This window comes from Canis lupus, chromosome 7 (genome assembly GCF_048164855.1).
Source record: "Canis lupus baileyi chromosome 7, mCanLup2.hap1, whole genome shotgun sequence".
NCBI classification, from domain to species: Eukaryota; Metazoa; Chordata; class Mammalia; order Carnivora; family Canidae; genus Canis; species Canis lupus.
Window position 1 is genome coordinate 13,465,441 of NC_132844.1, and position 13,423 is coordinate 13,478,863.

General features: G+C 35.4%; 1 protein-coding gene and 1 non-coding gene across 6 annotated transcripts in view; both read right to left on the minus strand.

Moving 5' to 3' along the window:
* GRIK2 (glutamate ionotropic receptor kainate type subunit 2) overlaps positions 1–13,423 on the minus strand; it is a 1,079,206-nt gene that overhangs the window by 910,183 nt on the left and 155,600 nt on the right. The window lies entirely within an intron of this gene.
* On the minus strand, positions 5,715–5,840 carry LOC140637451 (small nucleolar RNA ACA64). Its single transcript, XR_012034566.1, has one exon. It is a non-coding gene; the product is annotated as a small nucleolar RNA ACA64 (small nucleolar RNA).

Here is a 13,423-nt window from a genome sequence, read left to right on the forward strand (position 1 = left end):
CAGCATGCCCTTTTGTCCAATTTAAAATCCATTCCTCAAACAGGTCCAACCCCTCCATATTTTACACAGGATTTTCTGTGCCTGGTATGCACGCCATACCTCTTTGTGTATGGAAAATTCATATTCAACCTTCAGGATCCATTTTTATTTTATTGGAGTGTTCCTTCCTAGATTCCCCAGACAGAACTGATCTCTTATTTCACCACTCCACAGTCCTTATGTTCTCTTTCTGCTCCTCATTCATGCTCTGTTAGGGCTCTAAAAACATGGTTCTGTAATTATCTGCTAACAGGTCTGAGCCCACCACTAGACTCTGAAGACAGAACTGTATGTGATTCATCTTTGAGTTCCCAGAGTTTTTTTCCAGTTTTTGGCAAGTACCAGGTTCTCAATAGATGTTTACAGGCACATAAACGACTAAGGACTGAGCTGGGTAAAATTTCACAGAAGGATTGCACAGAGTCACTTGAAAAGACTAAACTGGGTTTTGAAAGGTAAGTAGAAATGTTAGGGTGACTTATATAATTTTTATCAAGTGGCTTATCTAACTACTTTTTAATTTATTAATTTTAATAATTTATATTATAATTAGAAAGTATAATGCATCTGAATTTCACAAAATAAACAGGAGAAGGAAAGAGGGACAAGGAATGTCAAGTCAGAGAGTAGCAGGTATTTCTGCCCACAGGACTATGGAAGTTCCATCTTAAATGTTCATAGTTGGACAAAAAGCAGTGACTAATTTACAAGAAATTACTTCATATAAAAGTGATTATTTTAAAAGTTTACCATCAATTTGGCTACTTATGATTAAAATCAAAGCAAGAAGTTAGATAACACAATGTTCAAAATTGACTTCAGAGGGAAAAAAATGTGCTCAAAGGAAAGTAAAGAAAAATCAAATAGAATCTTTTAGACAAGAGTTTTAATGGTTTTCTTTTAGAGTCAAAGAAAAAGGAAAACAATTATCATTAACTCTGAAGATAAAATTATGCTTTTGATACCTTTTAAAACCATTTTAAAGTGTTTTATATTGCTAGATTCTACAGACAAAAAGAAAAAGCCTCATATTTTAATATATAACACATATGTGCTGTTCCTTGGAATATCTAAATAATGTGTGCAATAATTTTCTATTCAAATAAATCAACCTGTTCAGAAAAATACCAGGAAAATTCAACAGTTGTGAATTATTATTTTCTCCTCTATCTTGCTTTAAATGTTGCTTGGATAATACTTTGTTTTATGAATATTTCAGTAATCAAATTATTACTAATTATTCATATTAAAAACATAAAAGCTAAGTAAAATATGCATTTGCTGCTATAAATTAATGGTTTCTAAGTAACATTTAATTTGAAGTTCTAAAATTAAATTACTTACAGAAAGAATATATTCAATAATTAAAGAAACATTTTAAAAGTAATTATATTACTCCAGTTCTCTGAACATAGCACTGACTAATTTCTATAATCTAAGAGTTTTCCCTGTGTTTTATCTTTTGCCATGTGCAATTTAAGACTGACACTATCTATACATGAGCCAACCCAAAATGAATTTTCTACATAATACTACATAATGATTAAGGCAAACAAAACTATTGACTGGCATAAAACATGTACCTATATTATATATCATACCATCCTTTTTTATATATATCACTTCATCTTAGCTACTTTTAGCCTAACCCAGTTTACCTAATCTCTGCCCCATTGAAACTGAAAAGCTTTGTATGAGTCTACCTCCAATATGCTATGATTTCTAAGCTAAAAATCACAGTGACTCATGAGAACTGAGGATGGATGATCATGTACTAATGGATCACGTACAATTCCACTAACTGTAAAATGCTATTTATTTGTCTTTAGGACATTATTTCTAAAATAGCTTCAGTATTATTTTGGCTACTTAATATTAAGCCACTTGCAATTTAGATATATAAATTTGTCAAGTTCACCTTATCTTTTTCATGATAACACTAAAGAACCATTTGTACTATCTCAACATTTATGGTCAAATGCCAAATATGGTGTTGAATCTCTTCCAGATATGTTCTCCGTCCTTCTCCATCAATGCTCTGTACCCAGGAGGCTGACCTGTATGCTTTGCCTTCTGGATTCTGCTTGGGTTTGGCCAGTGAGAGGCACCAGTAGCCAAAAAAGAGATGGAAAGAAAGAGAGATGGTGGTATTTATTCCCCTGGCCCCCTCTTTGCCTCGTGCAGGTGAGCAATGGCTACATGTCAATCTACAACCACAGCTCAGGTCTGGTCCTCTGGCCTGGTCCTTTAGCTACAACTCTCTCAGAATTCTGGTAACCACTCCCTTCCCTTTCCGATGCAGATATAGATCTCCCATGGTTGTTAGCCTTGTGGATTTACCTTAATTCTGCCCATATAACTACAAACAGCCCATTCATTAACTGAGTGTAATTATCAGAGTGGAGTGTGCCATTTGTTTCCTCCAGAACCTAAGTGATACAAGTAATAAAGCAGAAAAAAGAAACACTTTCTTCTTGCTACACAGTTACTCCTTTTTATATTATTTCAGTTTATTAGGGAAAACAATTCTTTTGAGAAGAAACTATGTTTCTTAAACATAAGGGACATAAATTCTATTTCTTTGACACCCATCAAGCCTCACAGTCCCCTCATGCCTAGAGATGAGTATAGTAATGTGCATTTATTAGGCAATCAGCAAATTGGTTTCAAACACTGAAATCTAATCTAAGTAATATCTATAAGTAATCATTTAATGATCACAACTAACTCAGTAATACCACCTGGGACAAAAAAAAAAAACTCATTTAGAAAAAAAAATCATACCATTAATCAAATAAAAAAGAACATACAGTAGTTTCAAACTCAAAAGCCATTTTTTTATTTTATTTATTTTATTATTAGTATTAGTATTTTAGTTCAAAAGCTTTTGAAATTTCTATGGCCACCTTTGGGAATTCTCAATGAAACTGCATAAGGCAGCTGTATAGAAAAGAGATCACACTTTTTAATCAAATACAAGTCTAGTAACTTCATATGTTTACTGAAGGGCAGAAGAATATAGTCTTCACTTGTTTAAGGTGTAAATTAACTTTTATATGTGTTTTTAAGACAATTTCTTAAGAAACAGGTGAAGCTAATTAAAACATAGACTTTCCATTTCCTGAATTTTCATTATCATTACAAAATTACACATTGGCCATCTTATAATATTTCAGTAATTGCTATAGATAGATTGGAAGGGAAAGGAACATAAAAAATAAGGTAAATAATGTTATTTACAGCAGATTCAAATAAACACTAAACTGATTTTCTTACTTATTCTTACCAACTAAGTTATAAAAACTTCTTTGCACAACTTAAAAATAGAAACTTTGTAGAAATTCAATCTTGCAGAAATTTATTTAACTTTTTATTATGTAAATCAAAGAAGCAGAGCACCCAAAGCTTTGACAAATGAAGATTAAGTACCCTATTTGTGTTGGTTAGTTTACTCTCTTTCATAAACCATAGTCCTACAAGAAGTGAGAGGAGCCTCATTCCAGGTTGAAAGACAACTGTTTTAAGTTCAAACAAGTTAATTTCCCTGTCAGCAACCCTGTCTCACTGAGGAAACTAAGAAAGGGATCAGTAAACCTAGGCTATCAGGACATGTTATCCCAAGCACTGAAGGGAAATTCAAGGACATACACCATCTGAGACTATGGAGAAAGTTTGTAACCTGCTCTGTGTATAATCCCTTACACTTAATTACTTTATAGCAAAATACTCAAGCCTCAACACCTCAGAAACATGATACTCTAGCTTGTATTGTGCCATGAAAATAATAAATAACAATTAAAATCTTCGGAATGATAAACATTGTCCATTTTGGAGTCACTAACAAAGTGCTTTTCCCTATAAAGTAGAATCTAACTTATACAAAAACAAACAAACCAAACCAAACCAAAAAACCCACAATAATTTCTTATATTAAAAAAACTTATACAATTATTAGAATTTTATAATATGAACTGTAAATAATAGATTATATACATAATTATAATCAATACTGAGGTTTGGGAATACTAACATAGACAAACATTTCAAATATCAATTGGAATTGCATTTATTTAAGATTTTTTATTTTTTTTAATTAAAAAAAATTTTGTATATTTTTTATTGGAGTTCAATTTGCCTACATATAGTATAACACCCAGTGCTCATCCCATCAAATGCCCCCCTCAGTGCCCATCACCCAGTTACCCCATCCCCCCAACCACCTCCTCTTCCACAACCCATTATTTGTTTTCAAGAGTTAGGAGTCTCTCATGGTTTGTCTCCCTCTCTAATTTTTCCCTACTCAGTTTCCCTCCTTTCCCTTACAATTCCTTTTACTATTTATTTTATTCCACTTATGAGTGAAACTATAGGATGATTGTCCTTCTCTTGACTTATTTCACTCAGCATAATACCCTCCAGTTCCATCCAATCAAAACAAATGGTGGGTATGTGTCCTTTCTGATGGCTTAGTAATATTCCTTTGTATACATATATAACATCTTCTTTTCCATTCATCTGTTGAAGGACTCATGGCTCTTTCCAGTTTGGCTATTGTGGACATTGCTGCTATGAACATTGGGGTGCAGGTGTCTCAGTTTTTCACTGCATCTGTATCTTTGTGGTAAATACCCAGTAGTGCAATTGCTGGGTTATAGGGTAGCTCTATTTTTAACTTCTTGAGGAACCTCCACACTGTTTTCCAGAGTGGCTGCACCAGTTTGCATTCAAAGTGTTATTTTTAATAGCTAAATTATAATACATTTAACCTGTAGAAAAATACTGATGATATAATGTCTAATAATAAGATAGGAATTGAATGGCAAACCAGTACCAGAATTTAAACAGTATCTATCCTTGGTTGGTTTATTATATATGATTTCTATTTTCTTCTTTATATTTTTCTGTATTTTAAATTTTATTTTAACTGAATTTAAAGTTCAAAACTATTTACTTTATCAAAAAATAGACCGGGGATCCCTGGGTGGCGCAGGGGTTTGGCGCCTGCCTTTGGCCCAGGGCGCGATCCTGGAGACCCGGGATCGAATCCCACATCGGGCTCCCGGTGCATGGAGCCTGCTTCTCCCTCTGCCTGTGTCTCTGCCTCTCTCTCTCTCTCTCACTGTGTGCCTATCATAAATAAAATTTAAAAAAATTTTAAAAAAATAGAAATTATTTGCAAATATCATCATAAAACTATTTTGCTGACTCTTGAACTTCTAAAAGGAAAATAACCAAAAACTTTGCTTCTCAGGATCATAGATTGAGGGGGGAAATAAATAGAAGTAAAAAAAAAATCTTAGATGCAGGAGAGTGCTGGATGGGATGGCACTGGGTGTTATACTATATGTTGGCAAATTGAATTTAAATTTTAAAAACTATAAATAAAAATATTTTTAAAAAGAAATAACACCTTAATTTGAACACCTTTTTGATAAAATCTTTGCATTTTGAAAATCTCTTTAGGATTGAGTTGTAATAATGAAAGAAAGAAAATTAACTTTTTTTTTTTTCCAGACCAACAGCTTTATTGAGGGTTGACAAGAGAGCTCCCCTCCCCTCCATGGTCCTGGTGGCATGGGCCTCACTCTTGGGCACAATGTCCTGTCAGGAGAACACAGAGACAGGGTTCAGGGCCCAGAGCACATGTGGTGGGCACCAGGCCTGCAGACTGGTGAGTAGGTCAGAGCCTGGATCTTACCCTCCATACCCATGAGTGGGTGGTTAGCTGAGGCTCCTAGTGGCTCTGGGTATCAAATCTCACCCACAGCCACAGCCAAAGCCTCAGGTGATTTTTAACCAATGCAGAATAAAATTAACATCTTTAAGATACTTGATATAAGTGGCAAATAATGCTTTCAAAGAAATGCTCCCTATTGTTTAAACATATTATTTTTTCTGTGATTTTAGATTTCAAAATTCTTAGAAAAACAAATAAAGGGGAACTGAGGGCTGATAGAACAAACTGCACAACTAGAGGGAAAGAAGAGTCCACTTTGAGGAAAGTAAAAAGTGCAGATAAGTGATTTGGTGGAGAAACTATGGGTTCTGTGGGAGGGGAGGGAGTCCTGGTCCCCAAGAAAGGTGAGAGAGTGGAGTATACAAGGATAAGCACAAGGAGAACACTTCCCCAAAGCCATTGGTCTGGGAAAACAAGAAGGGCTGAATTTCATGAGTTTTGCAACCAGCAGGGCTCAAAGAGTAAGGTTTCAGAGGTCCTAGACTTGACTGTGATAGAGATCTGAGGATGCTTCCCTACTTCTGGACCAGAGGCAGGCAAACAACCTCTGGGCAGACTGTGCAATCTGAGGATCACCTGAGGGACACAGGAAAAACTTTTCTTTTTGGAGCACATCAGTGAGAGGTGACATTGCCTCTCTGAGGACAAAAGAACCAGCAGAGGCCATTTCCTTCCCTGGCCCCTCAGCATAGGTGCAGAGACTCCTGTTGAGGGCAGCTAACCAGGACACTGGCAGTTTAGCCATATTGCTCCAAATCCAATGCCTCTGCACTCCGGCACAAATGCCCTTCTGGGACAAACCTGCATCAGTCTCAGTTCAGTAAGACCCTTTCTCAAAGGGCCAGTGCAGGTCCCCATCACACCAGACCCTAAAGCTTGGAATTTTAAGAGAGTGTAGAGCCCAAGGTGCAATGCATTGTAGTAGGCCAGCAAGCAACACAGAGACTGACAGTGTGAAATCAACAATCAGAAAAATGCCTGTGATGCAGGAGAGGAAATTATTCACTGTTGTGAAAGTGTTTCCCTCAGAGCAGCAAACACAAACTTCCCTCTCCAGCGACAAAGAAGCTAGTTGGTGCCATTTATCTGCCCTGCCCTTCAGCATAAACTAACATCAGTAAACACCACAACACCAACACTGGCTGCCTAACCTGTTTATACCAAGCCCACCCTCTAGCTCAGCTGATACTGCTTTTCTAGAGCAAGTATGCCTAATGACCAGCACAGTGGGCCCCTCCCCAAGAAGACCAGCACAAACCCCTATATGCACCATGTCTACTGACCCTAGAGTTTTTCAGAGCTCCAGCTCTATTGGAAATAGCATCAAGTCTCTTAGCAATCAGACCAGAACACACCTAGTTAAAACTCACCACACTCTGGCCATCGTCTAAGCACTCCCCACTACAGGCAAAGGGAAACTCTCCAGAGGATTGGCCAAGGAGGTAGAGAAACCATAACACAGCAGCAGAGTGCATACAGCACACACCAAAGACACTTCCTGAAATGCCAGGCCCTGGATATTATATGACCTCTTCTTCAAAGAGCCATTACTGGAATCCCTGGGTGGTGCAGCAGTTTAGCGCCTGCCTTTGGCCCAGGGCATGATCCTGGAGACCCCAGATCCAGTCCCACATCAGGCTCCCTGAATGGAGCCTGTTTCTTCCTCTGCCTGTGTCTCTGCTTCTCTCTGTGTGTGTGTGTCCCTCATGAATAAATAATATATTTTTTTTAAAAAGCCATTACTCTTAAGAGCAAGAAACATAAGGGCTTTCCTAACACAGAGAAGAAGACAGAGACTTAAACAAAATGACAGGATGGAGGAATTCATTCTAAAAGAGAACAAGAAAAGGTGATGGTGAGGGATCTAACCAAAACAGATATAAGTAATATATCTGATCCAGAATTTAAAGCAAAAATCTTAAGGATACTAGCTGGGCTTGAAAAAAAGCATTGAAGACATCAGGTAGATGCTTACCACAGAGACAAAGGAGCTAAAAATCAATCAGGCCAAAGTGCAAAATGCAATAACCAAGATTCAAAACCCATGAGTGAAAATATCAGTGAGGATGACTGAACATGAGAGACTCCTAACTCTGAGAAATGAACAAGGGGTAGTGGAAACGGAGGTGGGTGGGGGGTTGGGGTGGGTGATGGGCACTGAGGGGGACACTTGACAGGATGAGCACTGGGTGATATGCTACATGTTGGCAAATTGAACTCCAAATTAATTAATTAATTAATTAATTAAATAAAATAAAACAAACCCACTGGATGTAATGACCACAAGAATGGAAGAGGAAAAGGAATAAAAAAAATGATAAAGAAGATAGAATTGAAAAATGTAGAAAATAATGAAGCTGAACAAGTGGTAAAGAAAAACCTTGGATCATGGAAGTAGACTTAGGAACTGAGTGACTCCATCAAGAGTAATAACATTCATGATACAGGAGTCCCAGAAGAGGAAGAGAGAATTGGGGCAGAAGGTTTGTTTGAGGAAATTATAGCTGAAAACCTTTCTAATCTGAGGAAAGGAACAGACATCCAAATACAGGAAGCAAAGAGAGCGCCCATCAAAATCAACAAAAGTAGGCTAATACCAAGACCTATTCTAGTTAAATTTGCAAAATATAGAAGTAAAGAAAAAATCCTAAAAGCAGCAAGACAAGGGATGCATGCAAGGGAAGACAAATAAGTTTTGCACCAGATATCTCCATAGAAACTTGGCAAGCCAGAAAGAAGTGGCATGATATATTCGACATGCTGAATGGGAACAAATATGTAGTCAAGAAAACTGTATCCAGCAAGGCTGTCATTCAGAATAGGAGAGATCAAAAATTTGTGATACAAAATCTAAAGAAGTTCACGACCACTAAACCAGCCCTGCGGGAAATATTAAAGAGGACTCTTTAAGGAGAAAAGAAAGACCAAAAGTGACAAAGACTAGAAAGCAACAGAGAAAATCTCCAGAAACAATGACAAAACAAGAAATAAAATGCCACTAAATTCATATCTATTAACAATCACTCTTAATGTAAATGGACTAAATGCTCCAATCAAAAGACATAGGGTATCAGAATGGATAAAGTACATAGCCCTGCAAGATGCTGCCTATAAGAGACTCATTTTAGACCTGAAGATTGAAAGTGAGGGGATGGAGAAAAATATACCATGTAAGTGGATGTCAAAAGAAAGCTGGAATAACAATATTTATATTAAACACACTAGATTTTAAACCAAAGACTATAAGAAGAGGTGAAAAAGGGCACCATATCACAATGAAGGGGTCTATCCAGTAAGAAGATCTACCAATTGTAAATATTTATGCCCTCAATTTGGGAGCACCTAAATATATAAAACAATTAATAGCAAACATAAAGGAACACATTGATAATAATGCAATAATAATAGAGGACTTTAACAACCCCCTCACAGCAATGGACAGATCATCTAAGCAGAAGATCACCAAGAAAATAAGGACTTTGAATGGTACACTGGACCAGATGGACTTAACAGATATCTTCAGAACATTTCATCCCAAGCAGCAGAATATACATTCTTTAAAGTGCACGTGGGACGTTCTCCAGAATAGATGACATACTAGGTCACAAATCAGACCTCAACAAGTACAAAGTTGAGATCATATCATCCATATTCTCAGACCACAACACTATGAAACTTGAAGTCAACCACAAAAAGAAATCTGGAAAGATCACAAATATATGGAGGTTAAATAACATCCTACTAAAGAATGAATGAGTCACCAGAAAATTAAAAAAGAAATAAATAAAAATGCATGGAAACTAATAAAAATGAAAACACGATGGTCCAAAACCTTTGGGGTGCAGCAAAACTGGTCATAAGAGGACAGTATATAACAATGAAGACCTCCCTTAAGAAGCAAGGAAAATCTCAAATAAGTATAACCTTACACTTAAAGAAGCTAGAGAAAGAACAACAAATGGAGCCTAAACTCAGCAGAAGAAGGAACATAATAAAGATAAATGATATAGAAACAAACAGTAGAACAGATCAATGAAACTGGGAGCTGCTTCTTTGACAAAATTAATAAAAATGATAAACCCTTGGCCAGACTTATCAAAAAGAAAAAAGTACTAAATAAATAAAATAACAAATGAGAAAGCAGAAATAACAACCAACACCACAGAAATATAAGCAATTATAAGAGAATATTATGAAAAAATTACATACCAATGAATCACTTAATTTAGAAGAAATGGATAAATTCCTAGGAACATATAAACTACCAAAACTGAAACAAGAAATAAAAACTTGAACATACCCATAACCAGCAAGGAAACTGAATCAGTGATCAAAAATCTCCCAACATACAAAAATCCAGGGCCAGGTAGGCTTCACCGGGGAATTCTACCAAACATTAAAGAGTTAATATCTCTTCTGCTCAAACTCTTCCAAAAAAATAGAAATGGAAGGAAAATTCCCAAACTCATTCTGTGAAGCTAGAATTATCCTGATTCTGAAACCAGACAAAGACTCCACTAAAAAAAGAGAACTTACAGACCAACAACCTGATGAATATGGATGCAAAAATTCTTACCAAAATGCTAGAAGATTGAATCCAACATACATTAAAAGAATCACTCACCATGATCAAGTGGGATTTAAGGTGGTTTAATATTTGCAAATCAATCAATATGATACACCACATTAATAAATGAAAGAAAAGAATCATATGATCCTCCCAATAAATGCAAAGAAAGCATTTGACAAAGTAAAAAATCCTTTTTAAAACCCTTAACAAAGTAGGGAAACAAGGAACATAACATAATAAAGGTAATATGTGAAGGATCTACAGCTTATATCCTTAATGAGGAAGAACTGAGAGCTTTTCCTCCATGGTCAGGAACAACACAGAAATGTCCACTCTCACCTCTTTTTTTTTAACCAGTACTGGAAATCCTAGCCTCAACAATCAGACAACAACAACAAAAAATAAATAAAAGGCATCCAAATCAGCAAGGAAGAAGTCAACCTTTCACTATTTGCAGACAACATTGTATTCTATATAGAAAACCCAAAGGACTCCACAAAAAAAAAAAAAAAAAAAAAAAAAAAAAATTGCTAGAACTGATATACAAGTTTAGAGAAGTTACAAGATACAAAATCAATGTGCAGAAATCTGTTACATTTCTATACACCAATAATGAAGCAGCAGAAAAAGAAAACAAGGAATCTACCTCATTTAACAATTGCACCAAACAATAAGATACCTAGAAATATACCTAACCAAAGAGGTAAAAGATCTGTACTCTGAAAACCAGAAAACACTGATGAAAGAAATTGAAGATGATGCAAGGAAATGGAAAAATATTTTGGGGCACCTGGGTGGCTCAGTGGTTGAATGTCTGCCTTTGGCTCAGTGTGTGGTCCCGGGGTTCTGGGATTGAGTCCCACATCAGGCTCTCCGCAGGGAGTCTGCTTCTCCCTCTGCCTATGTCTCTGCCTTTCTTTCTGTGTCTCTCATGAATGAATGAATGAACGAATGAACGAACGCATAAATAAATAAATAAATAAATAAATAAATAAATAAATAAATAAAAAATTCATGCTCATGGATTAGAAAAACAGATAGTTTTAAAATGTCTATACTACCCAAAGCAATCTACACATTTAATGTAATTCCTATCAAAACACTACCAGCATTTTTTGCAGAGCCAAAAAGAAAAAAAAATTCTAAAATTTGTATGGCAACACAAAAGATCCGAATAGCCGAAGCAATCTTGGAAAAAGAAAAGCAAACCTGGAGACATCACAATTCTGGATTTCAAGTTGTATTACAAAGCTGTAATCATCAAGACAGAATGGTACTGGCACAAAAACAGACACATAGATCAGTGGAACATAATTGGAAACCTAGAAATGGACCCATAATTATATGGTCAACTAGTCTTCAACAAAGCAAGAAAGAATATACAATGGAAGAAAGTCTCTTCAACACATGATGTTGGAAAAACTGGACAGTGACTTGCAGAAGGATGAAACTGGACCACATTCTTATACCATACAGAAAAATAAATTAAGATGGATGAAAGACCTAAATGTAAGACAAGAAACTATCAAAATCCTAGAGGAGAACACAAGTAATGGTCTCTTTGACAAGAGCTATAGCAACTTCTTTTACTAGACATATCTCCAGAGGCAAGGAAAACAAAAGCAAAAATAAACTATTGGGACTTCATCAAGATAAAAAGCTGCTGCACATCAAAGGAATTAATAAAACTAAAAGGCAACCTTCAGAATGTTGCAAATGGCTTATCTAATAAATTGTTCATATCCAAAATATATAAAGATCTTATAAAATGCAGCACCCTAAAAACAAATAATGCAGTTTAAAATGAGCAGTATTTGGTATTTTTCCAAAGAAGACACTAGAAGATGGCTAGCAGACACATGAAGAGATTCTCAATATTACTCAATATCAGGGAAATACAAATAAAAAAAAACTACAATGAGATATCACCTCACACCTGTCAGGCTAAAATTAATTACTTCAGAACTATGATCTCTAATGATCTGGGAATGACAATCCTCTGAGAAGTCCAAAACCATGGTAACCCCACATAAAGTATCATTACACTGGAAACTCACGTATCTTCATCGTCGTCTCCCCAAAAGCCTTTCTTGGACTGTATCCCCATCTTTAAAAATGTCAGTCATTATTCCAGTTATCCTGCCTTTCAACCTCATTGATTCTACTTTCACCCTGTTATATCCAATCTCCAAAGTCCTGGTAAATCTGCACTCTGTGTCTTCTCCCCAGTCCAATCCAATATGCAACAAATTATATATTTTTTCAATTTATTTTAGCAATAAAGGCATTAAACAATAATTGTCTATTTTAGTGCCCTTCTGCACTTCCTGCTGGCTTTCTGGCAACCATTTAAACCATTATGACTACATTCTTTGTGCTCATTCATTCTTTATTTTCTTTCATCAGTTTTTTTTTCCTGTCTCAATTTCTTCATCTATTTACCAGTTATTTTGTATAGTTTCCATATACACCATCACAATCTATTTGTGCATTATAAGGTAGAATACAAATAAAGTTTAAGTAGCTTTTTATTTTTGTTGGAAATTTTTTTGAATAATTTAAAAGGTAAGACCAGAATCAGAGGAAAACTAATAAATTAAATGTTATACACTAAGCAAAAATTTTATTTTATTCTGAATGGGTAAAAAAAGCTTGCTTTTTTGTGTTTTTTTTAATAAATAAAAATCAGTATTTGTCATCACGTTGAGTGTTGTGCCTTCTCTGTTAATTATATGAATATAAGAATTATTCGTATGAGATCTTTCATCACTTAGTCTTGGCTCCAATCCTCATAAAATAAGGCAAATAAATATATAGAAGATCGGTGCCCCAGAATCAAATGCTTATATATATAACCTACTTATTTGTCCTTTTTACTTTTATTGTGAAGCACAAAGCATCTTTCATAGCTGGAATACAATATCGAATGATTTTCACTGTCATAATATACTTATTCATTAGTTTGAACTACTTGTGTTGAAAGTAAGTTGAACAATGTTACACATATCAATTCCCCTAATTGTGACAGGAAATCAAATAACATATGCTTTATTGTGGTGGGATAATCCAGGATAATT